We start from the raw sequence: 22,320 nt of genomic DNA, 5'->3' as shown, positions 1-22,320 counted from the left end.
TAGGGTATGTATCTCCTTTTGAAACAATGTAGAGATTTACTTTGCCCAGGCTACCCACCAGAACGTCACACTTAATATTTTTAAGTACAATGAAGCAAGTTTGCTGAAAGTCCCCTAGCACAATTGTACAACAATAGAAAGCAGCTATTTCACAAAAACAGGAATTGTTCGAGCCACAGGCACCTGAATCTTGCTCTGACTGGTGGATAAATGTGTTTGTACAGCACAAATGACAAGCACACAGTGAGGGCCTGCAAGTTTCTTGAAATAAGTGGGAAAGGGTGCCTGGCTTCAGACAGCAGCTACCAGTGAATGAGCCACTGAAGGTTGACTCAGTATGAAGTGGGCCATTTTAGGCGACGTTTGTGGGAGCAGACCAATCAACTTCATGAAATGTGCTGAGCTGCTAGAGAATCATGCTGCCTTCTGCTTGAGAAGACTTTTGCCTCGAGACTCCGGAATGGGCCCCTCATGTAAGAAAAAGGGTGAAGCTCCGTTTCCCTGCTCTTAGGCAGATGATTTAAATTAATCATCTCGACTGTCACCCTCTAAATGTACCCTACTTGTATTGCTGCAAAAGATTGACAGCGGGTCTGTGTAAACGATCAGTTCAACAACCTGAAGACTTACAGTCCAAAAGGGTCTAAAACCTAGAAGCAGAAATGTGAGCAAGGCCAACAATCGAAATGTGAGGCTGGACCGCTATCCCCAAAAAGCACAGGGAGAAATGAGCCTAGAGAACCTGGTCTTCTGAACTTGCTTGTGGTGGCCTAAAATGTATGTAAGAGCTTGGGTTAAAAGTTTGTGGTCAGACCCACCTGCGGGCAATAAAATAGTTTCTTTTGATTATGAAAAAAAGAAAAAAAATCACAATGTCATCAAGCAAGAGCAAAGGTCTGACTGCAGCTGCAGTATGAGCAAGTGGGATGATGAAACCTGTTGGTAGGTGGCTCAGGGTCTGCACAATGGACATTGATGCATTGCTTTCCAAAGGTCATTCCAGTCACTGAGTATAAATAGAAGAAAAATTAAGGCAAGAGGGACTCCACCTCACATTATGTTCCTAGGGAAGATTTGATTTTCAGCATAGTACTAACCATGTATTCTCTGGAGTGCGGGAACACAAAAGAAACTTATGTCACTCAAGCAGTGGAAAAATAGGAAATTGAATTTATCCGGCTTTAGGAATGGCAGCTGACTGTCCGTAATTTTAGGGGCTTTTAACTCTACATTGCGGAAATGCAGCATCCCTTCTATAGCAATTTGTGTATATAGGACTCGGTTAATTAGCATATGTAAGCTGTGACTGGGATTTCTGGTGCTTCAGATTACTTACCTAGTGAATACCCCCAATCGCCATGATCCCATCAATTGGGATGTCTTTTTTTTCCTTTCAAATCAACTGCTCCTTCACAATCCAACTCTGTGGCGACCCCATACTAACCTGGAGGTGATGGTGCAGTCCTACGCTAGGATTTCAGTTCCTTCTTTTCCACGCCATTAATGAAGATCCAAACTCCACTCCCAACTTTGTATGTTTTCATAGATGCCAAAATTGCATTTTCAGATAGTGTGCTAGGGAAATGTTTCTCGAAAATCTAGAAGCTTCAGCCCATTCCACGACTGCAGGAAGCAAATGTCAGTCACAGATCCATATAATGCTGGCCTATGGGGCTTCGAGTCTGGGCATGACTCAAAATAGTGGTACAAATGCTCTCTGAAACACCTTAAGACTATGAGGGAGCATAAGGCGATGCTCTGTCATTGAAAACAAAAAGGGGGAGGTAGGTTGCTCTTCAAACAGTGGACATGTTCCAAGGTGCTTGTCTGCTTTTGCTCCAGGTGCTGCTTGAAGTTTCCTCCCTCGGGTAAGTCTGAGATCTAGTTCTACAGCAATATGTGCCACAAGAAGTGAAGGAAGCCCAAGCGAGATTTATCCCCATCCTGCTTTTTCTGTTCCAGCATGAATTTGCGTAGTCTGCAATCCAGAGGACCGATTCAGAGGCTGATTCTGGTGCACCCTGATATCCTGACAAACATCAACCCCACAGCAAACGGAGGCCTTTAACGTTTCTGCCCCATCTGCACCAGCAATGCATCCTCTGTTGTGCCAGAGGACTCGTTGTTTTCAACAGCCTCAGCGCTTACCCAGACTCCAATGGCACCCAGATGGGATCTTATCCCAATGCTGGTTTTTGCTAAAATCTTGCCTTGCCAATGTACCACTATGAAATTACCATACAATTACCGAGGCAGCCAGCTCAGCCTCAGACTCCCCTATGTTGGAGAAACACTAGCATCTTCATCAGTACCGATATTTTCGCAAATAGGTAGCTCTGTTTGGTTCAGATTCTGCTGCTGTTCAAGACTCCAAAACGCACTGGATGATGATTAGGAGGACAACTTGATCCCACTAACTACAATGATGCTGGCTTTACCTACTTATACAGAATGCTAGAGACCTAGATATCACTCCTAAAACAGAACTGGACTCCACTGAAGAGTGCCTCCTTCGCTGTAGTAGTCGACAGAGCAGCAGAAATGTTGAATGCTCAACTTCCTACTATTGAGACTAAAGCAAGCCTGTCGACTGAGATTCAGAAGCCTGGACCTGCTAATTCAAAGTCCTAACTGCCCATTAGTGAGCCCCTGACAGACACCTTAATGACCACATGGACTAAGCTGTATTAGGGGCCCCGCATTAGTCGACGTGTGGCTAGTTGTCATACGCCTGCCCCTAGAAGTCTGTCCTTTTTGAATCAGCACGCTACCTCTGAGAATTTGGTCGTCCAAGCTTCTACAAGCAAGGTCAACCTCAAAGCATTCCAGCTGCACTGCTGGACAGGGAATCCAAATGCATTGATGCCTTTGGGAAGAAAGTATTTTCTTGAAGAGTCTTTCCTTCCACCAGCTAGTCCCTGAGGTGCTTGAATGTTTATCTTCGGAGTCAGGAAACTCATGCTCTTTGGGACATGGCCAGTGAGGTCTTACTGGCCCTCCCTTGATTATTCAGGAACACCTTAGACCAGACAATCCAAGAGTAGCAAAACATGTCAGACTGTTTGTGTTGGTCAGTTGTCACTAGTTTCTTGATTAGGCATCGTACCTGGATGCATGCAACAGGATTCTACCCATGAGGTGCAGGCATCTCCTATAGATATGCCATTTGACGGTTTAAGGTTTTCGGGAAAAGGTGAGCTCTGATCTGGAGCACTTTACGGAGATTCTGGTTATTCCATGTTCATTAGGTTACCTTTCACTGGCCCATGAATTCCTCCCAACAGTACTGAAAACTCATGGGATGCTCTCAGGGTCTTGCCTACCAATAAAGGCAGCCCTCATAAGCTTTCCAACCGCAAACAAAGCCTTGCTTTTTGTGGCTCAAGAGGATGCAGCGTGTCAATAGATGCCATCAAAGCAAGTCATTTTCGTTTGCTCTTCACCTACTGTAGCTTTGGTCAAGCTGATTAGATTTACACTTCCATAGTAATGGTAGGGGACAGTATCTGATTTTTCTTCCTAGGCTGTTTCAGTCCATACTTCAGCAAAGCAGACTTCCATTCTTGCACAAGAATTCTAGTCGTTAGTGACCAAAGGGGCCATAGAGAAGGTCTCTTAATGCTATGCATACAATTTCTTTGGGGGGGTGGGGGGGGGGGGGTAAAAAAGGACAGCTATTTTAGGCCAGTTATTAACCTCTAGCTCCTAAATACTTACTTTGGAAGGACCGGTTCAAGATGTTACCTTTAGCCCAGGATCGTTCTGCTTGAATCTAGTGGACTGGATGGAATACTTCGACTTGCAGGAAGCATATACAGATGATATAAATATTTGGTGTTCTATCCTTCTGTCTCACCTCACCCCCTTCAAGTGATGTAGTGGTTGCAGTCAGGTCAGAATACATGTATTCCCATACATCAGCAATTTGCTAATGAAGGCGTACTCGCAGTAAGTGATGGACCACCTGCAGATGACTGACTCCCCTCTCTCATTTCTGGGGTTCGCAATCAAAGTGCCTACATTCTACCTGTAATACTTAGAACATCCTCTTTATAGGTGTCATCCTGAACACTGGTATTCAAAGCCTTTTCAACCCTGCCCATGGAGTCCAGGACATTCAGAATATGATCCCAATGTTTTTTTTACTCATTCCTGGGTTCCGGCGCAGGTGGTTCTGAGTCTCCTTGGCCTATTAGCCTTGTTTATTGCTCTGAACCCAAGTGCACTTTGGCACATGTGGGTCTTGCAGTGGAATTTCCGTCTGCCATGGGCTAATCTTCCGAGTTTGCATTTCAGATATATCTTTGGGTTGGTTGTCTGAGAGGGGGAGATCAAAGCAATGTAGTCCCACTTTGTGCCTTCCAGTTCTGGCTCTGAAAGCCTTACTGTAGAAAAGTGCCCCTTTTTGACATGGTCACCCCCACTATTTACATGGTAATTGATGCAATTTTGACAGAAGTGCACTGGGTTCCTGCTATCCAGGTCCCCAGTGCCAGATCTCTTTTCCTAAAACTGTACAATATTCCCCCCAATTGGCAATACCTTTAGCACCCTTGCAAGTCTCTAGTAAATGGTACCCCAGGTGCATAGGGCATAGGTACTAAAGAGGGTCCCTAAGGGCTGCAGCATGTATGGTGCCACCCTCAGGGACCACTCACCACATTCATGCAAGCTGCCATTGCAGGATGCGTGGCATGGTGCCGACAAAAGTGAAGACACAACAAGGCACACCTTCTGTGTACCATTCCCACAGAAGCTGCATGCAATGTATGCAAATCACTCCTTCAGCAGGCCTTGCAACCTATAGGCAGAGTGTAGTATATTACATGTGAGTACTTCTCTGCATGAGCAGATATGCCCCTTTGGTGTCCGAGTTGATTCTTGGACATTGCCAGTGAACAGGGAAGCCATCTTGAGTATATGTGTATTGGGCACTGGTGATCACAAGTTCCCCAGCTACATGATGGCTTCACTGAAACCAGAGATGTTGTTTTGTATCAAACATCTTGGATTAACCAACATACACTGATTCCAGTGATTTGATTTATTAAAACATGCAGCCAGAGGGTACCTTCGAGGTGCCCCCCTGAAAACCTACTTACCTTTTGTATGCTGGCTGACTGGTGTCGACCAGCCTGCCACCACAGACCGGTTTCTGACCCCCTTCAGGTGAGAGCCCATGCTCTGAGGGCAGAAACAACCCTTGCTTTGGCCTGAGGTATTGTCACCTCCTCCCTAGAAGGATGGCTAAATAAGTACATCCAGGCAGGAGGCTTTATAGGCCTCTCCCGTCTTTTATATGCAACCCAGGCTTTCCCCAGACACCACCTGCTCGGGCCCATTTGTCACCAGAACAGGCAGGAAAATGAGCTAGTCAGGCGGTGTGTTAACTGTCAGGCTAGTTCCACCCTAACAGTGGGCTACCTGATGTGAACATGAAAACTATTATTCCTCCATCTTGGTTTATGGTGAAATTAGGTTCTCTGGGTCACGGTTATATAGGGGGTGTAGTCACCCTAAAGGGGAGTAGCCCATTGGCTACCACCTGGCACTCCCCTTAATGCCCCTAAATTGATATAGGTAGCACCTTTGATGCCAGGAACTCGGATTCGATGGACCCAGAAGAAGATGCTAAAGAAGAGGCTCGAAAGCTGAAGACTTGCTGTGGACTTTTTGCCACAAAACCCTGACTGCCAGCACCAGTCTCGGCAATCGTGAAGAAACCGACTCGTCCTACAGCTGAGCCTCTACCAAGTATCCCAGTGGACTGCTAGCCCTTCGCAAATTTCCAGCAATCTCCCTTGGAGTAAAGGATCTACTCTCCTTCAGTCTGCAGGCACCAAAACGGCAGAGTCCGGTTTACAGTGCTTCCGCTCCCCAGTCATAACAATGCAGCATCTAACCAGGAAGAGGTCACCGTGCTCCAGGAGGTCCGATCCGTCTCCCCACCAAGTGAGAAGACCCCAGGACCCAACCGGAGCCGCACAGCCCCAATACCAGAGGTACAGGACCCCTTGCAACAACCAAAGCCTGTTTGAATCCAATCCAGACCCCAACAACTTGGAGACCAAGCAACCTACATGGGTTGTCAGCACCGTAGAGACCCACTTCCAGAGTTGCCCAGCTGTCCTGATTTTTGCCCCCTCACCAAGTGAGACCGTCAACCGCAAGCCCTGTGACGCACCAAGCCAACTGACCTATTTCCTCTGCACCCAAACACCCCAGCCTGGGTTAGTAAGAACAGACTGTGCTGCCATACCCCCAGGACCCTTGTGAACCAAGCAGCCTGTTGGGAGCTCCCGGACTTTGCCCAAGTCCCCCTCTGCAGCCTGTTTTTCAGTGGCCCTCCCCTCGCCCCCTCCTTTGATGTAGCGTGTAAGGCTACCAACACGACCAGCACCTCTGCATCTGCATGCCCTAGGGCAGGGAAACTCTAACTACTGATAGTACTATGGTCCTTACTCCCCTAACACCTTAAGTCCTGAAGGGGACCCGCAGAAACATATTGCAAGTGCCGGTATACCGTATATGACTTTTTCTTCCATAGGAAAGTATTATGTGTAAAGAAGCATTTACGTGAACATTTTACTTACCTGTAAAATTCGATATTCTAAAAAGTACTTACTTACGAAGTTCTTGGTATCAAAAGTTATATAAAAATGTTATTTTTCTAAATTGGTACAACAAATGCTTAGCACGACCCTGTGATAAGCCTAAACTGCTTACCCACTCACCCACTCAATCACAAAAGAGAGCATTTAATGTTACAATTTTTCCTCTGTAAACTCTCTGAGGACACTCTACACTGTGTACCTCATTTTGGTGCACTATATAGAGCTTTCTACACTTACTCTGATCCATGAAGAAGCCAGTTCAGGTCTAAATGGACAACACTACCGCCATGCAGTACTGCAACAAAATGGGGGGGGGGGGGTCTTGGGTCCTATGCCAAGAGGTTCTGCGTCTCTGAAAATGGCTGAACTTTCAAGTGATCTCTCATACTTTAAACCATTTATCCGGAAGGCTAATGCCAAGAAGAATGACCTCCGCACACATATTGTGCAACTTTGCCCACTGGTGCACACCATGAGTCGATGTGTGCACCCCAGCCAAGAACACAGTTTTGTGATTATTGTGCAGCAAAGTTTTTATCAAGGGGTTTCTTAGAACACGTTCTGTCCACAGTGGTATGCCAGTCTTCTGTGTCTTCGCACCCCTGTTGCTCCTGCCCCTGAAGACGATTACCTTGCGGGAGTGGAACACCAATAAGCAGTGTGAGCACTACATGGATGTTAATAAAATCAGAGGCCTGATTGTGTAGAAAATGTCAGGTAATCATACCCTTTAACGAGCCTTTTCAGACAAGGGAAGAAGCAAAAGGAACCTGTCAGGTGTCCAATAGGGGGAGTTTAATTAATGCACGCTCTCTAGTCCGACACGCCTTAGACATCAAAGAGCTAATCATGGGCAATTACTTAGACTTCTTATGTATTACGTAAACTTGGTTAAAGGAGGATTGTAATCCGGATATTGCGGTCACCCTGCCCCCTAACTTCACCATGTGTTGGAAAGATAGAGAGGATGGCAGGGGAGGGGGGAGTAGCCATCCTACACAGAGATTCCCTACAATGGAAGACCTTCACTCTACATGGTCTAAAGGGAGCAGAAAATATGGGCTTTTGTTGCGCCATAAATGATTCCTTTTCCGGGGTTTTAATATATCGCCCCCCCCAGGCAACAGCATTACGTTCCTGAATTCATTAGGAGACGCTCTCAGCCAAGCGCTGCTCAGATATTGAAACTTCTGTAGTAGGGGATCTCTGTTATAGTCATAATCTAGTGAATAGTCCCGCCCATGTGCGGGGACCCCGGAGCAATAAAAATAATCTCTTAAGTTGTCAAGCCATGCAGACCTGCATCTACACTTAAGAGAGAATTTCAAAGACAGATAATGCAGCCTATATCCACAGGCTACACTGTCCAGTACTTGGACTAGAAAATTCCACCAACATCCACAAACAGCACTGCCTGCCCATCTTTTTCCACAGAGAAAAACCTGCCTCTACCAGCAAAAGCCTCTGGAATGATAGAGAGGGAGGAATGGACAGACCAGCCCCATAGGCGCCATTATGTGGCTCAGAACAGGATACTGTGCCTTTAAGAAAACTTTCCAGAACTTTTCCAGTATCCCAGAATGCACAGCAGGTCCCTTTTACTTTCAGTTCTTTTTTCCGGCTCCTGCTAGCAGGACCCTGGAGCATTGAGCTCTCCCTTTTCAGGGTTTTATTTGGTGATTTTGTCACTTTTCAAGTGCTTTTAGTGTTGCCTTCCTTCTGGTGTTGCCATCATGCCTGGCTTGTTTGACAAGTGCCCAGAGTGCGATAGGAAGAAGGCTAAGTCAGACCCACACAGGGTGTGCATCGTCTGCCTTCCCCAGTCCCATGTGCCGGAGGAGTGTGAAATCTACCACTCGTTCTCGGCCAGGACCTTGAGAGAAAGAATGAAGATCAGGCTCCAAGTCCTGGAGGGCTGAAGGCACAAGGTGGGTCAGGAGGGGCTGATTCTGCCCATGCTGAGGCCTCTGGGGGGCTCCCCAGGGGCAGGAAGACCGGCAAACATCCCCATTCTCCGATGGCGTCGACTACGGCGTCGAGGGGGATGACTACGGTCTGTTCACTGTCTCCCCAGGGCTCTGGGGAGAAGCGGCGTCGACGCTCAACGTCGAGGGAGCTGAACAGGCCGCCGTCGACTTCGCCGTCAAGTCATCGTCGTCGAGATCAGGCCCGGCGTCGGCGCTCGCCGTCGAGGGGAGGTCGCCTGCCGCCGTTTGCGAAGAGGAGAAGGTCGCCGTCGAGAGGATACCTGGCGTCGCCGGCCTGCCGCGGGCACGCGCCGTCGAGGAGGCGGTCGACGTCGAGGAGGCGGTCGACGTCGAGGAGGCGGTCGACGTCGAGGATGGATTCATCGACGTCGAGTCGGCGCAGGAAGTCCCCGGGCTCGGTATACTCCGTGGTGTATACGCCGACGAGGCCGGGGTCGCTGCCCTGCCCTCCTTTGCCACGGGAGCCCGCGCCGCGGATCCCTACGCCATCTCCTCCGCCTCCTCCTCGTTCTATTCCGCCTCGCACGCCTTCGGGCCCACCCGCGGTTCCGCCACGGTCTGTCTCGTTGCCCAGGTATCCGACGCCGCCGCAGGGAACTCCTAGGCCGCGGCGCCAGGGTAAGCCGCCGTCGCCGGGCCTGGCGAGGCCGGCGGACAGACCGAAGCCAAGGAGATCCCGCTCCTAGCGGAGAGGGAGATCGCGGAGCCGTGGGCGTTCGTCGTCAACATCGGGGCGACGCCGCAGGGACTTCTCGCCGACGCTGTCGGACTCGCCAGGGACGAGGGTGTCGCCGGTTGACGATCTAGTCTCCTTCCAGGAGGTACTACTGAGGGGTGCAGCCAAGTTGGGAATCACGGTGACGGTACCGACACCTACGACGTCCGTGATATTCGAGACGCTGCACAAGAAGCACCTGTCTCGCCCCCTGCTGCCTCTAGTGCCGGGACTGGTGGAGCACGCTATGGAGTTGTTCCTCACGCCGGCGGTGACGAAATCCGCCCCCTCACGGCTCCTGAAGAAGCATCGGGCGCCGGACTCGGACCCGACTTTTTTGAGGATGGACCCGAAGCCGGAATCGGTCATTGTGACGGCGGCGAGGAAGCAGCATGCTACCACCCCTTCATCGACGGTTCCGCCCGACAAGGAGAGCCGCTGGCTAGATTCGGCGGGCAGGAAGGTCTGTGGGACGGCTTCTACCACCATGAAGGCGGCAAGGGCCAGGGCTCTGTTGGGGCGTTACGACCGTGCCCTGTGGGAGTCTCTCCAGCAGTACGCGGAGCTGCTGCCTCGCGACAAGAAGGAGGACTTCTTGGAGACTTTGCGCGAGGGGATGCTGTTATCGAACCAGGTGATCAGTGCGGCAGCTGATGTCTCTGCTGGCGGCGCATGGGTATTGTCATGGCGTCCACCAACGACATCACGCGTGGCTGCGCCTTACCTCACTCAAGCCAGAGGCTCAACATAGAGTGGCCAATCTGCCTTTCTCGGGGGAAACCCTTTTCGGCAGGCATGCGGACGACGAGATGGCCCGCATGAAGACTGAGGCAGAGACCCTGATGGCTGTCGGGTTGGAGAAGCCCGAGAAGAAGAAGCGCCCATTCCAGAGACGGTTCTGGTCTGCGGGCAGAGGGCGTGGGCAGGCCTCGGGACAGCAGCAACACCAGCAGCAGCAGTTCCGGAAACCCTTCCAGAAACGCCAGAAGGGTAGAGGGGGCCAGCAGTCCGCTACTGCTACCAAGGGCCCGGCCGGGTCTCGGCCCTGAGCATCTACTTCCCCTGCAACCGTTACCCACTCCAGTGGGGGGGGGAAGCATTCAATTTTTTCTGGCAGAGTGGAGAAAAATTACTCGGGACAAGTGGGTGCTGAATATTGTTTGCAATGGATACAGTCTTCAGTTCATCAGACCGCCTCCAGCGATTCCGCCGGTAAGCTCGCAGTATCAACTGCGAGAGCTCCAGGCGGAGGCGGACATCCTGTTACGGAAAAAGGCGGTGGAAGACGTACCTCTGTCTCAAAGGGGAAGAGGTCCGTACTCTCGGTTCTTCCTGGTTCGCAAGAAGGACAAGAACGAGTTCAGGCCCATTCTGGATTTGCGGCAAGCAAACAAATGGATTCGCAGAGAGAAGTTTCGCATGCTATCTTTGCATCAGATTTACCCTCCGCTGCAACGGGGAGACTGGCTCTGTGCCATAGACTTACAGGATGCGTACTTCCATGTGCTCATTGCACGGAAACACAGGAAGTTCCTGCGATTCCAAGTCGGCGCCAATCATTATCAATACACAGTACTGCCATTCGGGCTAAAGTCTGCGCCCAGGACCTTCTCGAAGTGCATGGCAGTGGTAGCGGCGCACCTGCGGAGGAACATATAGGATGAATTCAAAAGGTCCCGAAGTACCTGTGATGTTTAAAAACCGAATAAATGTCACAGCATTGGGAGCTTGCGTTGTTAACTAGTCTGGTGGTAGTCCAGAGCTGCTTACGGTATATAGTTGTGAAGGGGACATCACACTGAATCTGAACGCCTGTACGCAGTGTGCCGTATAGAATTTTCTCTATATATATATTTTTATAAGGTCGGGACTTATGTAGGACTTATGGGTATGCCATCGTTCAGGCCTGAACGATGTCATACCCTGGAACCAACTGAATAGGTAAAAAGGTCGACTACACATCAGTATTTGACTTCAAAGATCTGGCTTATGTTTATTCTCCTTCATAACACCAGATAAAAACCTAATGAACAATGTTTGATCTTTTATTCTGGGCACGATACTCTCCACTATAGAGTGTAACATACATCTGTAAATGGGGGCGCCAACATCTATAATACATAAGTCCCGACCTTATAAAAAATATATATATAGAGAAAATTCTATATGGCACACTGTGTACAGGCGTTAAGATTCAGTGTGATGTCCCCTTCACAACTATATACCGTAAGCAGCTCTGGACTACCACCAGACTAGTTAACAACGCACGCTCCCAATGCTGTGACATTTATTCGGTTTTTAAACATCACAGGTACTTCAGGACCTTTTTAATTCATCCTATATGGGACCATAACATATTTTGAATATGGCACTAATATTAAACCTCCAATCTACATGGATTTGATCTGAATTCATGTGTTTATCAAAGTTTTTTCCTTACGTTGCTCATTGGAGGATAAAAAGCGCTAGTCCCATGGATCTTCATCCATTGGGATTACGTGTTCTCGTCACTGTTGACGGGCCAATCATAGCCATCCTCGCAAAAGCGTCACGAACAAGGAAGTATACATCACATTCCCTACAGTATCTCAGTGACCCGCTCGAGTTGGAGCTAGTATTATTCGAACCATTGTCAGCATTGAGACTCCCCTATGAAGCGAATTCACTCTTTTGTTTGAAGCATAATAAATTTGTCTTTATCGCGGCATTTTGCACGTGAAAACTACACTTCCCATGTATCCTTTAACCATCGGGATCACGTGTGGTTCATCGTCCTCTTTGACGGGGCAGTTTTGAACCAATCCCGTACAAGCACTAGTAACGAGGAAGTACAAATTATCCGACCCACGACACAACAGCGCAAAACGCCGGAGATCGGGACCGAATAGGTTGAGTGGCGGGGCAGGACTCTTGACGAAGTAAGTAGGGAGATTTCCTTCTTCAACCGAAGATGTGGGCATATTTCATCCCCTTTGAGATGACAACCAGTACATCCATGACCACCTCAATTTCGTACTGCCACTTCCAACTTTCCTCCCCCTTTTCTCTTCACGTTCGGGGAACCACACTGGCAGGGTTTGACTATAGAGCTACCCCTCTTTGCCCTACGATCCCCTGAGATGCGGAACTCATCCGAAGATCGGGTAAGAACGCATGCATGTTTGTACCTTGTGAGACAACAACGCACGAGTACAATAACGATTTTAATAATCACGCATGGTTCACATTACTATGTTGATACATTGGTACGGTTTTAGTGTTGTGTGAGAGTGGGATTTTGGAGAGTGCGATGCATTGAGAGTATTCACTAACTGGCATGCAGAAACAGTTAGGATGCGGGCAAAATGGCCACCGCACAATATATCTGTCACTTTGAATTAATTGTGCACAGATTCAGTAATGAGTGGTACAAGTTCGAACACACCACTATGTCATAGAATCACTCCGCAAATGTTGGTGTTGTTCTTTGTCCTTAGCACGTTTATGGGACACATCACTTTTGAAAAATCATGAGAAAAGTCTACAAATACATGTTGTTTGTCTTGCTGTCCATGTTTTTTCTTTCAGATGGATTACCACGCATGACGGATTAATCAATCAGCCGATCACACAAGGAGCAGCTACTCTGCCCTTGCAACAGAAAATAGAATAGGGAATCTCCTTTCTATTACCCAGGGAGGCCACTTTTGCCCTGAAGAAAGTCCTGGACCTTTACGGCCGCACTCGGACTGAAACATGTTGGCACTAGGGTCCTAGGACCATAATACTCCTATTAAGACCCCATTTTTAGTTATTTTATCAACCCAGTCAGACCCAATAATAAAGGGAAACTGGGGATCTGCCTGAGGTTTTTTAATTTTTAGTCCCCCTGGTCTGTAATATCTTCAAAGAGCTCCCAACACTGTGGTTGAGCCCACCCCGACTTTTAGGCGTCGGGGTGACCCGATGATGAAGCATGACACCACTAGGGTGTGTGAGGGTACCTAAATCAAAAGGAATTGCTTCCTTGCTCACCTATTGGTGATGTTATATTCTCCCTCACTAGACACTTCACATCATTCCATTCACGTGCTTTGATACCGACCACTGGATGGTTAGTTGGAGTAAAACTATTTGTGTAATTGATTATATAGGGAGGTGTTACTCTGACCCAGAATCCTCTCCACCCTCTAGGCAATGAAAAATTTTCAATAAGCCTGTTGTATACATATGTTTGTCTACCTGTACCTGGACGACTGGTTGATCAAGGCCTCATCTTTCTCGGAAGCGCAGGCGCACTTTCGGAGGACGTGCCCTCTCTTGACCAAGCTGGGGTTACACGTCAACATGTCCAAATCTGTCCCGACTCCGGTCCAGTGCATACAGTACTTGGGGGGCCTCCATAGATACGCTGTCAGCAAGCGTGTCTCCTTTGGAGGAGAGACGGTTATCGCTCCTTCGGAAAGCTCAGGACCTCATGACCGCTCCATCGATGACAGTGAGGAAGGTGTCTTCGCTGCTGGGGTCGATGGCCTTCTGTATCTTCCTCACTCCTCACGCACGGCTGCACATGAGACCACTGCAGGAGTGCTTGGAAGATCAGAGGACAGGTTCTTGAGACGACAAGATACGACTGTCTCTACATGCTCTTCAGTCTCTGAAATGGTGGTGGGGTTCGGCGGAAAATCTCCTCAGGGGGGTTCCCTTCCACAAGGACATTCCCACGACGAGTATCGTGACGGATGCGTCTCTCCAAGGCTGGGGAGCGCACTCCGGAGACTTACAGATACAAGGAAAGTGGTCCCTGTTGGAGTCTACGTACCACATCAATTTCCTTGAACTCAGAGCCGTTTCCTTGGCATTGAAGGCCTTCCATCCGTCCTTCCAGACCAACTCGCTGCTGATACAGACGGACAATACAACCACGATGTATTACCTCAACAAGCAGGGGGGGTCGAGATCGCGCACTCTGTCGCAGGAGGCGCAGGCGATCTGGCACTGGCTTCTGGCCCGGGGACTGATGATTATGGCCACGCATCTGCCGGGGGTGCAGAATGTTCAGGCGGACGCACTGGGCAGGCTGCTGCAGGAAAACCACGAATGGGTCATAAACGACGAAGTACTAGGAGAGGTCTTCGCGAGGTGGGGAACTCCAGGCGTAGATCTGTTCGCCTCCGCCGAAAACAGCAAATGCCGAGACTTCGCATCCAGGTACTACCAGCGGGGGACGCTGGGGAATGCGCTATGGATCGACTGGTCGAACAGCTTTCTGTACGCTTTTCCACCCATTCCCCTGATTCCGGCGGTGCTCATCAAACTGTCCAAGTCCGGGGCGCGGATGATCCTCATTGCCCCGGAATGGCCCAGGCAGTGGTGGTTCACGGACCTGCTTCACCGGTCTCTCCTTCCTCACATGCGGCTGCCGTGCAGGCCGAACCTTCTCACGAAGTTCGGGGGGCGGATGGTGCATCCCAACCTCTCGTCTTTGAGTTTGGCGGCATGGCTCCTGAGAGAGATTCAAATGGCCATATTGCAATCAGAAGATTGTATGGACATACTGAAGGAGGCTAAACGCCCTTCCACTAGGACTTCCTATGCTTACAAGTGGAAGAGATTCTGCATCTGGTGCACGTCCAAGAACTTTGACCCGACGACCTGTAAGGAAGATGTCATTCTTCCATATCTTTTACATTTGGCGCAGTCTGGCCTTAATTTCCACTCCATTAAGGTTCATCTCGCTGCTTTCACTGCTTACAGGAAATGCCCTTCACAGACTTCCTTCTTTCAGATCCCTGTGGTCAAGGATTTTTTGGAAGGCTTGAAGAAGGTGTTCCCTCCTGTCAGACTTCCCGCGCCTTCCTGGGAATTGAATGTGGTGCTGTCCAGATTGACGAGGGAGCCTTTTGAACCTATTCACAAGGCTTTGTTGCAGCACCTATCCTGGAAGGCGGCGTTCCTAGTGGCCATTACGTCGGCCCGCAGGGTGAGTGAACTTCAGGCGTTATGTTGTCAAGAACCTTATACTGTATTTCATGCTGCTACGGTTGTTATGCGTACTCATCCTAAATTTCTTCCTAAGGTTATTTCTGATTTTCATGTCAACCAGACCATAACTTTACCTAAGTTTTTTCAGAATCCCTCTTCTCCAGCGGAAAGGTCTCTACATTCCCTGGACGTTAGGAGGGTGTTGAAGTTTTATCTTGATAAGACCAAAGATATTCGTAGGTCAGACCAATTGTTTATCAATTATGGATCAGTCAGGACCGGTCTTGCTACCTCCAAACAGTCCATCTCTCGGTGGATTGTGTCCTGTATACAATTATGTTACCAAAAGGCTAATAAGGCCTTAGGGGGTAAACCTAAGGCTCATTCCACCAGGGGCAAAGCGGCCACGACTGCTTTGCTGCGTAATGTTCCGATTGCAGAAATCTGCAAGGCGGCCACTTGGAAGTCGGTCCATACCTTTGCTGAGCATTACTGTCTGGACACGGATGCCAGGGCAGATGCTCAGGTTGGGCAGGCTTCGCTGCGAAATTTGTTCGCACAGTAGTGGTATTATTTTGTAGTCTTCTCCACCGCCGTTTTGGTGTGGGGATGGGCTTGCCATTCTATTCACTAGATTATGACTATACACAGAGATCCCCTACTACAGATTGAGTAGTTTCTTTTCTGTAACTCCAGTTCTGTAGTAGGGGTATCTCTGTTATAGTCATAAGCGCCCGCCCTCCTCCCCGGTGGAGATATAAATGTTAATGTAAGGAATGCTACAGGTCTGGCGTGCTACGCCTTCAAAAAGAACTGAAAGTAAAAGGGACCTGCTGTGCATTCTGGGATACTGGAAAAGTTCTGGAAAGTTTTCTTAAAGGCACAGTATCCTGTTCTGAGCCACATAATGGCAGCCTATGGGGCTTGTCTGTCCATTCCTCCCTCTCTATCATTCCAGAGGCTTTTGCTGGTAGAGGCAGGTTTTTCTCTGTGGAAAAAGCTGGGCAGGCAGTGCTGTTTGTGGATGTTGGTTGAATTTTCTAGTCCAAGTACTGGACAGTGTAGCCTGTGGATATAGGCTGCATTATCTGTCTTTGAAATTCTCTCTTAAGTGTAGATGCAGGTCTGCATGGCTTGACAACTTAAGAGATTATTTTTATTGCTCCGGGGTCCCCGCACATGGGCGGGACTATTCACTAGATTATGACTATAACAGAGATACCCCTACTACAGAACTGGAGTTACAGAAAAGAAACTACTCCTTTTCACTGCTCTGAGAGATCAATCTACATCTGGAATGTAGTAATAGCCCGGGAGTTACTTCTTTTCTGGAAACTGTCACCACGCTAGGCATGAAACAAGTTGTCCAGGGACCAACACACAGAGCAGGACACACGTTGGATGCTGTTTGCACCAACCTTACCTCACTCCAGATAGAAATTCCAATCCCACAGGTCTGATCAGACCACTGTTTTATCCCTTTAGCCATCCCAATACAGAATAGGAGCCATGCAGCCATGAATATTAATTCGGGGGAACCGAGGCGGAAATGGCACCTATTAGCCACCAATCCTTCCTTACCGATAATTGCTCAAGATATGGTTCCAACGTTGACTGGCGAACCTGGAGAGGATTCTCACCGGTTCCATAGCTGGATAACGTCCATAGGTGAAGAATTGGCTCCCTCAAGGCACTTTGCCAGAAAAAGCAAAAGAAAAATAAATAATGATCCATGGTTTTCGAAAGTGTGGAGGGACTTCATCTACACTGTAAACAACATGAACGTAGATGGAGAAGTGGATATGAAGCATTCAACTTGCAGATTTTCAAAATTTTAGGAAGCAATATCACTCAGCTATTAAATTAGCCAAAAAAGAGTATTTCAACAATGGAATAATGATGGCAAAGCATAACCAAAAAGAAATCTTCAAAATTGTAAAATCCTTCACAGATCCCAAAGCCTTGCATTTAGAAAATCTCCCTTCCCAAAAGCTTTGCGATGAAATTGCATTATACTTCGAAGATAAGATCAAGACTATCCAAAAAGATTTTGGGACTCACAGCCCGCTGGATCATATTAATGAAAAAGTGCTAGACTATAGGGAGGACAGACCTGTCCTTACAGCCTTCCAAACCGCTACGCTATCTCAGACTCAGGAGGCTATATTGGCCTGTAAATCGGGCTCTCCATTGGACGCATGCCCCCCGATATTATCACATCATATTATTGATATAGTAAATCCCGTGATCAATAATTTTGTGAATTCCTCCGTATCCACCGGCATAGTGCCGGACGAATGGAAATTCGCCATTGTGAAGCCACTCAAGCAAAAACAAAATGTGGATTCATCTAACCTTTCTAATTACAGGCCTATATCTCTGTTACCGTTCTTAGGTAAGATCACAGAGAGAATAACTCTCCAGCTTTTTGGAGTCAGCTCTGATTTTTCACCCCGCCAATCTGGATTTCGTCCAAAACATTCGACCGAATAGGCGTTACTGGAGATATCGGACACCCTGAAATGTATAACTGACAACGGCAGGAAGGCAGTCCTGATCCTTTTGGATCTGTCTGCCGCATTTGATACCTTCTCGCACAACATCTTGCTAGCCAGACTGAGATCCTGCGGCATTTCTAATTCAGCAATGGCATGGATTACATCCTTCCTGTCGAACAGGAAGCAGGTTGTCTCTCTAGGATCCTTTCTCTCGTCTGAACGCACAGTCGCCACGGGTGTCCCACAGGGGGCTTCTCTCAGTCCACTTCTTTTCAACATATATATGGCCCCACTTATCTCGTTGATCTCAACTTTTGGGATCGAAACTACATCTTACGCTGATGATACTCAGCTGATCCTGTCATTGGAAAAGAATTCCACGGAAGCCGAAGAAAATTTCAAAGCCTGTCTTACGGCAGTCATCAAATGGATGAAAAATAACCATCTTCGCTGTAATACTGACAAGACTGATATCTTACTGATTGGAAAAAATAATCCTTTCCAACCAAAGGATTGGTGGCCAGAGGACACTGTAGGCCCCCCCCCCCCATCAACTGTGGAGGTCGCAAAAAATCTGGGAGTGTTTCGACTCTTCCCTCTCTTTCAAACCTCATGTTCTAAAGGTAACAGGGACTTGTTTCGGCCTTATTAAAACTCTGAAAAGATTATTTGACCTGATTCCGCTTGCTGCAAGGAAAGCAGTGGCTCTCATACTCTCATGACTGGACTACTGTAATAGTCTTCTGGCAGGGACTAATAAAGCTACCCTGAAGAGACTACAGCATGCAGCAGCCAGATTGGTCCTAGGGCTCCCTCGTAGAGCGTCTGCCGCCCTGAACACCCTTCACTGACTTCCGTTTCATAAAAGAATTTTGTTTAAATTACTGTTGACGTCCTTTAGAGCATTTCGCCGACTGGGTCCTGTATACTTCTCAATAAGATTCAAGCCATACACTACAATGAGGACACTTGGATCTAGCACTGCAAATCTGCTTAAACGGCCCAGCTTTAAATTGATAACCAGAGATGGGAAATCTGCTACGGTTCTAGGGGCAAAAGCCTGGAACTGTATGCCTAGGGAAATTAGAGCAATGGAACAGGAAGAACAGTTTAGAAAGGCACTAAAGACATGGATCTTTGGAACATCAGATGCATATTGTCTGGCACTTAAGGCCTTAATCTGATACAGCTGATCTTTGTTATTTGATAGCGCCAGTAGACTCTGTTAGAGTGGCAGCTGCGCTTTATAAGCTATACTTTTCATTTCATTATGACGGACTAGGCACAGGTGATCCGGTTTGCTTTGGAATGGGCCAGGAAACGTTTTAAACTTGAGTATTTGACCCCCCCTTCCCGCAGCGTTAAGTCAGCCTACCCCTTTGGGAGGGCATACGGTCTCCGCTTCACTGTTGGTTCCTACTCCTGAGTATCCAGAACCAACACCTCCATGTGTTGGCTTACCTCTTCAAGTAATGGGGTTTCTTCTACCGGCTTGGCGCACATCTACCAAATGTATTCACTGTGGTGGTTGACGAGGTTTGTGGCTTGGTGCAGAGATAGACATGTTGACTCGCCATAGGCCAAGTTATCTGATACTTTGTTTGAAAAAGGTTATGTTCAAGGCATATGAGCTGCAGATCACACACAATGCATAGGTCGCCATCTGGTGGTGGGCCCGGATGATTACACTTTGTTGTTGTCCTGGAAGAAGTCTTTGTAGTCACAAGATAGGTGACTCCGCCTATGGACTATAGTGCGCATGGGCATCGACTCCATCTTCAGATTGTTTTTTTCCGCCATCTGGCTCGGATGTGTTTGTCGTGCTCCCGGTCGGCTTCGTTACCGATCAACCTTTCGACGTGCAATCCATAACCCTATCGTCGGTATTGTTTTCGATCTCGATCCCTGTTCGACGTGCATTGTTTAAAACCTACATTTCGATTCCGGTTGTCCACACGGGTCGTCGGGCCCACCTGCGCCATCAGGCCCTTGGCCGATGGAAAGGACACCTTTCAAGAAGTGCCCTCAGTGTGGACACAAATTCACCCACACTGATCTGCACCAAGTCTGCAACCTCTGTTTGTCGCCACAACACGAGAGTCGACACTGTCAGGCCTGCACCTCCGTCAAGTCGAAGAAAACGATCAAAGATCGACAGGCTCGAAGGGCCATGGCTCAAGCTTCGGCGCCTCCAGTCGACAACATCGTCCCAGAGACTCCGGATCAACAGGAGTTAGAAGACACTGAGGAACAGTTTGTCATCGACTCTCAAGCCGAAGACCCCGATTCCGAAGATGATCAGCAGGCCGATGACGACAGCATTCTGGCAGGTCAACGGGTCGTAAGTACAGACGTCTACCCTACTGACCCCTCTCACCCCTCCATGTCGGACAAGGCTCTGGTAACACCTTCACCCTCGGGCCCAGGTGGACGCCATTCTAACACTTCTCTCGCCCCGACTTCTGGCCCGGCAAAGCAGACAAAACTAAAGCCTTCAGGTGACTCGGGCTCGAGTCAACCTTCCCACCAATCTGACCACGTTCCAGTTCCGAAACAACTCCCACCGAAGAAAGTTTCGGAACCTAGCCACACGGAACCAAAAAAATCTTCGGAACCCAAGCAACCCCTACCGAAGAAACACTCGGACCCAAAGCAACCGGACCCGAAGAAACATCCGGATTCTAAACAACCGGGACAGAAAAAACATCCGGAACCTAAACCACCGGTACCAAAGAAATCTTTGGAACCTAAACCTTCCGAACCGAAAAAAGATTCCGGTCCCCAACCAAAGAAAAGTTCAGAGCAAAAGGAGCTAAAAACACCTCCAAAAGCTACACCAGATAAACGCTCTGACCCGAAAAAGTCCGTTCCCAAAAAGGACACTGCTGATTAAGAGCTTTTTAAGCCGGACTCATTGCAAAAGACTCTTCTACAAAACCCCAAAACAGGTCAAATAATACTGCAGCCTAAAAAGAGTAAATTGGCTCCTCCAGTTCCTCAGAAGAAAAATGCCCAGACTTCTCCCATAAGGGACGTCTCGCCACCTCCATTGGAGCTTGACCCTGACATTTCTCCTATAAATTCCCCATTACCCCAAAACACTCCACCACCTTTAGATGACAATGAGGATTTTGGGGACGGAGACAATGAAGAACCATTCGAAGACCCTAGGGAACCCTAGTTCACCATCACATGAACCTTTGGAAGACTATGAAGCACCAGGTGCACCTGATGTGCCTCAGGAGGACATTTATCACTCTAGATCATCCCCTCCAGATGACACCATAGGATTTTCACAGCTACTACACAGGGCTGCTCAGATTCATGGGGTAGATATGCACACTGACCCTGTAGATGATGACTTCCGTATGGACACAATCACATCTTCGCAAAGGTCCACAATAACACTACCAATGCTCCAGAGATCTTTAAAGACCCTGTCAGAGCCAGAGTTATCAATCCTAGGATTGAGAAAAAATAGAAGCCTGCCCCTTCTGACCCAGCTTATATTAAAGGCCAGCTCCCGCTAGACTCATTAGTGGTTTCTAACGCTCGAAAGAGAGCCAACTCCCAAACCTCAGGGGATGCCCCACCCCCTGATAGAGTCTAAATTATTAGATGCCTCCGGTAAGCGGATGGCATCCCAAGCGGCTAATGTTTGGAGGATTGCCAATACACAGGCATTACTGTCAAGGTATGCTAGGGCTCATTATGATAAGCTGGTAACCCTATAGAACTTCTCCCTGATAAGTATAAAACCAGGGCTAACGACCTAATTCAAGAAGGTAAAATCATCACGAACACCTCCATTCATTGTGCTCTAGATGTTGCAGACACAGCCTCTAGAGCAATAAATACTAGTCTGCTCTTACGTAGACATGCATGGCTTAGTATCTCCGGATTTAAACCAGAGGTGCAAAACACTATTTTAAATCAGCCTTTCGATCAACAGCATTTGTTTGGACCCAGTATCGATACATCTTTAGAAAAGATGAAGAAAGACACTGATACCGCAAAGTCAATGGGAGCCTTGCAAACCCAAACTGCTAGAGGGTCTTTTCGTCGCTCCTCTTACAGAGGCGTGGCCAAGAATTTCCACACTGACAACGCCTCCTTCTTTCAAAACTCCCACTCAGTCCTCACCCGGAAGAGGATATTACAGAGAAGGCTATAGAGGCAATAATACCAGAGGTAGAGGCACCAACACTCGTACTGCCTCCACTTCCAAACCGTGACTTCCCTCCCCTCTCCCCAGACCATTCCACTCCGGTCGGGGGGAGATTATCACAGTTCCTACCTGTCTGGAACTCCATCACAACAGACAGGTGGGTAAAACAAATAATTCATTCAGGTTATTGTCTGGAGCTCACTTCAACTCCTCCACACATACCACCCAGACAGCGTCCCATGTCACAAGAACATCTGACACAAACAGGAGGTCAATGCTCTCCTACAAAAGCATGCAATAGAACCAGTTCCACTGCATCACCAAAATACAGGGGTTTACTCACTCTATTTCCTCATACCAAAGGACGTTTCTC

The 22,320-nt window shown here is 48.3% G+C and overlaps 1 protein-coding gene across 1 annotated transcript in view; it reads left to right on the top strand.

Moving 5' to 3' along the window:
• The window catches only part of ATAD1 (ATPase family AAA domain containing 1), a 183,547-nt gene that overhangs the window by 139,973 nt on the left and 21,254 nt on the right, over window positions 1-22,320 (top strand). The window lies entirely within an intron of this gene.

This window comes from Triturus cristatus, chromosome 1_2 (genome assembly GCF_964204655.1).
Source record: "Triturus cristatus chromosome 1_2, aTriCri1.1, whole genome shotgun sequence".
Taxonomy (NCBI): Eukaryota; Metazoa; Chordata; class Amphibia; order Caudata; family Salamandridae; genus Triturus; species Triturus cristatus.
The sequence above is the reverse complement of the archived record's forward strand: the minus strand, read 5'-3'. Positions and strand labels throughout refer to the sequence as shown.